General features: G+C 36.6%; 1 long non-coding RNA gene across 1 annotated transcript; it reads left to right on the top strand.

The window, feature by feature from the left end:
* The first annotated feature begins 5,364 nt into the window (after positions 1-5,364).
* LOC121322916 lies at positions 5,365-8,543 on the top strand. Its single transcript, XR_005951106.1, has 3 exons — positions 5,365-5,453; positions 7,076-7,160; positions 8,338-8,543. It is a non-coding gene; the product is annotated as an uncharacterized LOC121322916 (long non-coding RNA).
* The last annotated feature ends 723 nt before the right edge of the window (positions 8,544-9,266 follow it).

Here is a 9,266-nt window from a genome sequence, read left to right as displayed (position 1 = left end):
AAGCTATAAAAAAGGCTAACAAGATGCTCGGATACATTATGAAAAGTGTTGAATTTAAATCAAGAGAAGTAATGTTAAAACTGTACAATGCACTAGTAAGACCTCATCTTGAATATTGTGTGCAGTTCTGGTCACCTCGCTATAAAAAAGATATTGCTGCTCTAGAAAGAGTGCAAAGAAGAGCGACCAGAATTATTCCGGGCTTAAAAGGCATGTCATATGCAGACAGGCTAAAATAATTGAATCTGTTCAGTCTTGAACAAAGAAGACTATGTGGCGACCTAATTCAAGCATTCAAAATTCTAAAAGGTATTGACAGTGTCGACCCAAGGGACTTTTTCAGCCTGAAAAAAGAAACAAGGACCAGGGGTCACAAATGGAAATTAGACAAAGGGGCATTCAGAACAGAAAATAGGAGGCACTTTTTTACACAGAGAATTGTGAGGGTCTGGAATCAACTCCCCAATAATGTTGTTGAAGCTGACACCCTGGGATCCTTCAAGAAGCTGCTTGATGAGATTCTGGGATCAATAAGCTACTAACAACCAAACGAGCAAGATGGGCCGAATGGCCTCCTCTCGTTTGTAAACTTTCTTACGTTCTTATGTTCTTATGTTCATTATATTATTTTTTCTGAAGAAATGAATAGCGAGTAATAAGTTGCTTTTTTTAGTAATTCTGTTAATTACATTGTAACTATGCATAATGGCATTGTAATTATGCTTAAGTACACATGTATTTACAATGTAACTACTATGAAAATATACACTAATTAGAGACACTTAATGTAGTGTATCTCTTCAGGGAAACAAAAGGATGCTGACAAACCAATACAAGCAGTTTGCAACTGATGGCTGTTTTTACATAATAACGAGGCTTACATTTTGTTAAACTACTAGGCTGCAGATTGCATTTTCGAACCTTAGACCACCCCATGGTGCAAGTTTGCCTTCACTCATTATATTGGGGTGCATATCCACACCAGAACAAACATACAGCATGTGCCAGAGACACCTTCACTTCCAAATCTCATGGAAAGGGTTGGTAAAGTTTACTTTTCATAATGCCCCCAGTGGTTTTAATTGTATAGCACCAAACAAACACCATTCCCAGAAAACAAAAACAAAAAAAACAGCTAGCTACCAACAAGCTTGTGCCTCAATGTTAGGCACACGCTAATCCCAAGGCTTTATCTTTTACAAGGCTATTTTTTGTAAATCTAGCAAAGCCTTGCTCTGCTCTCCAGCATTTACATGATGGAAAGAGTACAACAGAGTCCTCTGAAGGTGAGGTGCATCATGGGGGCAGTCTCTTCCATCACTGTCCCTCCAGTGCAACTCAACCACAGCCTCGTGGGAGCCTCTGTTATACATCACTGGTCTGGACACTGCGGCTGGAGAGTCTCAAGGTCAGAAAGCAGCACAGATAGTGACAAAGCAGCCTTTCAGTATAAAAGCGGCTGTGCTGTGAGCTCCCTGGCACTAACTCAGCAAGGCCGGGTGTGGATTTCATGTCAGGAGTTCAAAACAGATGGGCTAGGTTGCTGGCAGAAGTCTTGCAAAGCACACTGTAATGCATGAATTAGTGTTGACAGCTAAAACATTTTCATGACGCTGCTCGTATTTATAAAATGGATCAGAAAATAGGAAAACACGACCTTAATAGGATGTAATACAAAGTGGAAATAGAAGAATGAAACAAAGTTGATTTTCAAACTATACCCTGTGGTCGTTGCATTAAAGGGGAAACCTTTCATAATATTTTATTTTTTTTCTCTTGAAAGCACAATTCCTATCATATAGATGCTTGTCGTTCCTGAATGTTATATCGCATTAATATCAGGAAACACTAGAAATCCTTTGTTAAAGCGAGAAGAAACATGTTTTCAGCAAACTCCTTTTTATCACAGCACATAAAAACACCATTTGTATACTATTGATAGTTTCTCTTCGTTCTACTTAAGGTTTTATGATTGATGGATTTGAAGCTGTGTGAGTCACCTGTATGAGCATCTGTATCCCAGCAAGCGGATGAGTTTTTTCACATGTGACAAAGCCTTGCTGAATGTGTTGGTAAAATAAACCATTTGAAATAAAGGCGTTATAGTCACCCAAGAATCAATATTATTAGCGTGCAAAGGAGAACAAAATAAAGGACAATTATTTTAACAGGCAGTTTGTGAAAATCTACCAGATGAACCCCTCTTCCCCCTGAGAATAAATGGGCTTGTTCATTACAATGATTTGCATACATGTGAATAGGATAGTTAGAGAAAGCAAGATATTTAGGGATTGGTTTGATCAACCTATACCCTCATAAACCACAGCTGGATTTTTATATCCTGGGATTATCCTTGAAAATGAGTGGCTGATTCAATCCAGGTGGATTTCCTGGTCCTGTTAACTACTATAAAAATTCTGCTGTGCCTTATCTACATTTTCTGGCAGAACCGTGTATTTAAATACCACAGTGGTAGGTGAAAGAGCTGGTTGTAGAAATGATGGTGACTGGTTACTGATTGCTTTAGATCTAATAATCGCTGTCATCTAACTCTTATTACTCTGGAGATGTCTGCCTGCGCTTAAACAAAATCATCAAATTATCAGAAAATGGCTTTAGGGAAGGAAGTCAGGTCAAAGGTCAGGTACATGTTTCAAACTGACAGCAGAAAAAACACTGTTAAGCTGATATCCGCCACCCCCCCCCCCCCCCCCCAAAAAAAAAAAAAAAAAAAAATGATCCTATCCTAACAGACTTATAGACTTTATAGTGAATTGTCCATTAATAATCATTCATTGTGTTTCAGGAGATATATATTTATTGATTGGAGCTGGAATGAAATAATGGAAAATCAAGCTCTGTAAAAATAGAATTGAGACTTTTTCTGTTCGCTCGATGTGATTATTTGATTTCATAATGGCATTCTTTAATCACGTTTCTCTTCTGTGACACTGCAGATTGGAGGTATATTTTGATAAATATCTTGTTTTCATCTTTACTGTTCTGTAACAGTGACTGGCACACCAATCATTCTTAGCTAGGTAACAGACCACAGTATATGTATCTAAATTATATTTCAGAGATGCAAAACATGATTTGGTCACATTTATCTATGCAGAACTACAGTATGGCCGAAATATACAGTATCAAGAATATATGTAAAGAATACCGTATCTCAGAAATATATCTAAAATATAATCAAATACATTTGTAATATGTTTAAACTTGGGTCTGCTTTTTTCAGGTTTTTCAGATACATTCTATCCTTACTTATAACCTTAACCTTACATATCTGGATAAAAAAAGTTGCAATCATTAAAGTTCTTAAAGTGTGTTAGACACAGCTGGACACTAGTTATCAAATTTGTGCTGAGGGGCTAGGTTTGTGCTTAGAACTGCTTACAAAGACTCAGTTATATACTATCATAGCATTCCCCATTCTGCTGCTAATTGCATTTAAATTGGAGGAAAAAACTATGATTGAATAAGTTAGATTTTGACATGGTTAAAAAAAAAAAAGTACAAAAAGTATAAAATAAGGTGCAATTGGCATAATACAATCTGGGCAACTAAGCAATGCATCAGAATGATTACTTGCTGCACTTCCACTATTATAAATGATAGAAAGAACAATCATTGCAAGGTTTTATTATTCATTATACAGCATGACATGATTTTTGACTCTCAAGTCTTCTACCTGTTTGTTTATTTTTATTTTTGGCTCATCAATACCTTCTTTCATCATCTTCAGAGAGCAAGCTCTGTAAAATTGACAATTTTTGGGGGTGAGTTGGCATAGATTGCCCCTGTAATCAATAGACCTGACCAGAACATGCCTCCTCAAATCTTTTGTGCTATACAGAACAGCTTGTACTTTAACATATTTCTACTTCACAACTGAGCCAGGCAATATGTTCACTTTGTACAGAGCTTGAATCTGATTACATCTGAATCTGATAATAATATAGATATGAGATATATATATATATATATATATATATATATATATATATATATATATATATATATATATATATATAGTGTGTAAAATTAATAAAAAGACCAAACATTTTTAAAGATTTATTTTGTTCTATTTCAATATGAACATCTGTCACAGTTTAAGGAAATGCAATTTGTGGCAGCACTTTCAATGACTGCTTGTTCCCTTTCTCCATCTGTCTTTTTAATGGATTCATGTGGAGACCAACTTACTTGATTGTGCCAAGAAGGTATCAAACTCAAAAGTCCATTTCCACAGTTTTCCGTTTCACATCTTCATGAGTTCCTCTCTTTGCGGTTTAAAGGACACTTCAAGTTTGTTTTTGCCTCCCTGTTCTCCCTGATATCGGGTATGTCTGCTGGCTGTGTGAGAAGGACATTGCTGGTAATTTTATCAGTGCTGAATTTACAGATGCAGGCTTTTGGGTGACAGCGCTTGAAGGCTAAGATGACAGCAAATATCAAGCAGTGCAGCACACTTTTTATTTTTATTAATATATATTCTGAAGGGAGGTTTATAGGTATTTTATTATGTGTTCCATGAGAAGGGCAGAATATATATAATGTAGCGATCTTGGTTCCCGCAGGCAGACAGGCACATTCCACACACAGGCAGAGGCAGACGGAGGCCGGCGCGAACCTGGGACCTCTAGCACTGAAGCATAGCACCGATACCGCTGTACAAAAGAGCCGGCTTCTTTGCAAGGAGCATATATCGGGCTTATGTCTTTGTATGTGATTCCATCACCTAACCCTTTCCAGACTGATAGCCATCAAAAACTTTTTTCCGAAGGTGCCTTTAGAACCTGTGTGCTGACAACGTCACTCTGATGGTAAGGGCCAAAGTTAGTCAGATTTATATTGGGCAGGGCTGGCCCAAATCAGGCCTGATTGTTAACCAAAGTATTCAAACAGCTAACCCTAATTATCACTTTAATTAGAGTTAACTAGGGGGGGGGCAATAACTTTTTCACACTGGAAGATTGCATGTTTGATTACCTTGCACACCAAACAAATGAAAGAAGCAGCAAACTTTGATGTCATTTTTTCTCTCAGACTCGCTCTATAGACTACTACAACCCACAAAAAGAACTGACCAAATTCAATGTGAAAAATGTGCAAAAATACAGAAAATCATGGCACTGTGTGTGTGTATATATATATCTTCATATATATGAAAAAATAGTGGTCATTAAAGGTGAGAAATGCTTTAAGAATTTCGTACATAAAATAGGTTTTACTATTAAAATGTTGATAACGATTTGCAGAGGCATATAAAAACAGCAGAGTACCAACGAGGTCACCCCAATCCAGTTCAATCACCAGTCCTTGTTGTCAGGACGTTGAAAAGGTCAGTGAATGGGGGGCAGGTCTACTGTTGACTCACTCGCCTCCCCTCTCCCTGTTTCCATCCAGTGGCATTTGAAACGACAGGCAGTAGGGGACAAGCTCAGGTAAGGCGATAATCGCTTTGTGAAAACTGCAGACAATTACATATTTGTAAATCTTGATGCTTCATGTATGAATAATTGTGTTTGAAAGAAAGGTATTAATTTGATAGTACTTCAAGGAGGCATGATGTGCTTGAGAAACTGAAATAGCCAGCAGTTCTGGGCTTGAGATGTAATAAGATCAGAACTGAGTCTTAGGCTGTGAATAGCTTCTCTTTACCATGTTAAATTTGCACTTTAATTTCAGTCCTTTCCCATGCTTCCCTATTCTTAACCATTGCTTTACTGTACTGCAGTTGTGATTTACTTTGATTTATTGTGCTTTTACTTTACTTTTACATCTTTGTAAGGGTGCCTTTCACTAATAAAGAAATGAATGCAGGCGCCATGGATGTGAAGTCTTGAACATTAGTTTTACATTGCAGGCTAACTACAGTAAAAATGCTAGTTAAGTATCATATTGGCATTTTCGTTTAGCAGAATTCTCACTTCCGTCGCATGTGTGTGAAAAACTTGAAATATTTAATAACATTGTGTATTTAGAAAGTAGTTATTTAGTTATTTAGTAAATGCTAAATTATGTGTTTAATTAAGCAGTGAGCCTAACGTGCACCGTAACTCTTTGACTAATTTACACACCATAGCGTGCACACTACATGTATTGTGAGAGATAATTTAATGTGCACGATAATGTCCAAGACTTACCTGTGACTACCATTAGTTAAAAAGCCCCAGCAGTCCAGGTGTATCTTTTTGTCAGTGGCTTATTGTGAAAGGTGGAGGTGGCTTACATTGACCGAAAATGAAGGATCAACAGACACAGCCCTCCGCAGGGCAGAAGCAGAGGCAACGTAAACTAAAACTGCATGCAGAGGAGTTAGACATTCTAGTGGAGGAGGTTGTTTTAAATTATAATACCTTGTTTGGTCCAATGTTTTATTTAGCCACTCTATTATTTGTACCAATGTACCAATAGGTTTAAATAGTGCACCTATCAGTGATTAAAGCCTGGTTTCCAAAAAAACAAATAACCGTTCACTTTAAGGTGCACACTATATGATTATCGTCCTTTAGTAAATACGATGTGAAGAAAGCTCGTCTCATTATTCAGAGTGGGGTTCCTCATTTAAATACATTATCATGCACATCACATATTGTGATTACCATAGTATGGCACAATAAAATCAGCATGCGCCATAATATGCCCACTATTTTGCGCGTTAATGAATGAAATTGCAATAGCAAATACGGAAATCATGAACGTGCTGCACACTAATTGCAATTATGGTGCACCATAATGTTTAATGCCATTTCATAAAGGAAGCCTTTGATGTAAAATGTTTCCAAACATTTTAATAGTGGGATAATGGTTTCCTTTTTCATAAAGCCACTTTAGACTTTTGTTTTGCCATGTCAATTGTATCTTGTTACAATAATATGAGCATCACCAGAATTGTAATGCACTAATTATTTAACAATAAACAGACTCTATAAAGAATATACAGGGTAATAATTGGCCCAGACTTATGGATTCTGTTATTAGCTTCGTCGGCTCTCTTTCTTGTCTACATTTTTTCTATGTGTTGATCCTAGCAGTACATGTCATTACATTTTATTTCTTTCAGCTCCTCCTCCAGGGAATGGATCTTCTGCACACTCATCTATCACAGTGAATTACACAGGAAATAAGGCAAAGCAGCTCTTTTAATGGTTTGTAATATAACATGGATACATCAAAGAATGCTTTGCTTTAAACAAAGGTGCATGACACCAATAGTATATTACTAAGTTGATGTCATGTAAAGGATGATTCATCTTAGTGGCAGATTGCTCATTAATGCTCTTAATTGCTTGGAATTGCATTCCATTTGTTTATTGTCATTCACTTTAATTAGGTTTAACTTTTCAAAACCCAAAGAGCCCAACTAGGTTTTGTAACCTCAATGTTTTCCTCCTTTCAAAAAATAATGCTAATGACACTCAGAGTTACATGGCTTTGTGAATTTAAATTATAACAAATACATAGCTCAGGGGTTCATTTTAAGAGCTCCTACTTGCACCTTATTTCTTAGTTCTGTAACCTTAGAAGTTTGATATTTACATCAACAAATGATCCAAACTTAGTCAAATAGTCATGACTATGAATTTGCCTCTGAAGGTGCACAGTAATGGATTAATACAGCTCTATACACATATTTCTGCACACATCTTACTGGACATGTTCTTATTGTTATAATTAACAACTTGTAGGCTAGATTGACTGGACCAAATTGGCATCATTCCACTTTAAACTCCAAGCATTCAGAAGGCGTGCAGAAAAGACAGCTGGTCAAATCTGTGAGTCTGTCACTGAACCTTCTGAATTTACAAAGAGGTGCTGCCAACAAGATGCTTTACGTTCCGTTTATTTCTAATTGAAAAATTAAATTACGAGCAGGGGGATTTTTTTTTATTCACAATGAACTACAGTTTTTATAAATAGAAAAAGATATATCACAAAGATGTGTTTTCAGTATATCAATTACTTCTCTCTCTCTCTCTCTCTCTCCTCTCTCTCTCTCTCTCTATATATATATATATATATATATATATATATATATATATATATATATATATATATATACTATTTTATTTATCCATTACTTATATATAGAAATAAAGTTTATTTCATCTATAGAGAGAAATTCTCTCTTTTTAATAAGTGTGCCACTGTGGATTCTCCTGCCGACCTAAGCTGGATTAATCCCGTTGGGGGCCAGAAAATGCGGACCCTCTATATATAGATATATATATATATATATATATATATTATATTTATTATCCATTACATTCAATATATAGATTTTTTATTTCATTTATAGATTATTTCTCTCTTTTTAATGGACAGAAAGCAATTCCCTATTGGCCACAGGGGTCGCTGGTGTGCGGTGAACTGTGGATTCTCCTGCCGACCTAAGCCCTCCCTAGGAACCCCCGGTCATGGCCAGCAATGACATGCGATCTCCAGGCAGGGCACCTTTGATGGATGCGCCACTCGGGAGCCCCACTCTGTCTCTTTAATGGTTGAATTTGTGTTTTACTAAAACCTTCTTTTCCCAGCTAAAAGTGAATTCAATTGTTATTCTGTTGAAAGTGAATTAAATTGTTATTCTGTTGAAAGTGAATGGGAAGTCATATTAGTCAGCTGTCATTTTCTAAAAAGTGTTACAATGATCATTTAGAGCAGAGCTGAGATGTCAAGCCTTCAAGTTGTCAAAACTTCCTGATAAATTCGATATAAAAAACTGGGCGCATCTAAAACAGGACTGCTACCCACCATGGACAAGTAATATATGCTGTTTTAACAGATACGGCTTAAAGGATGCTCTGGTTTCCCTGGATACCTGCTGGGTTTGATAATGCCCGCTGCTCATGAAAACGGGTGTTCTGCCAGTTGTTTGATGTTGAAAAGTAGAAAGACAGCAGAATGGGGTCGTATTTATGATTTGGAGATGCAGTGGAATCATTTCCCAGCACTAGGGCAGGCAAATTAAATAGGAATTACTGCTCAGGCTTTCTTTAAGATGATTGGCTGATGAATGATACTGAACTAAACCTTCAATAAAGACTACCTCTTTCACTTAACTAATAGTGGTTCAGTCCTCAGAAACACTTTAAAATACAGGTAATCTAAATTGTGACAGCTCTATACTTAAACTTTTTTGTGAGAATGAAGTGAGTATGATGAAGTGCCACAGCATACCTACACACAGACAACAACATGAGGATCTTACACAGCAGATACCCCTTGACTTTCAATAAATGCGTAAGAAGATT

This window comes from Polyodon spathula, chromosome 11 (assembly GCF_017654505.1).
Source record: "Polyodon spathula isolate WHYD16114869_AA chromosome 11, ASM1765450v1, whole genome shotgun sequence".
Lineage (NCBI taxonomy): Eukaryota > Metazoa > Chordata > Actinopteri > Acipenseriformes > Polyodontidae > Polyodon > Polyodon spathula.
This window is presented reverse-complemented; position numbering and strand designations above follow the sequence as displayed.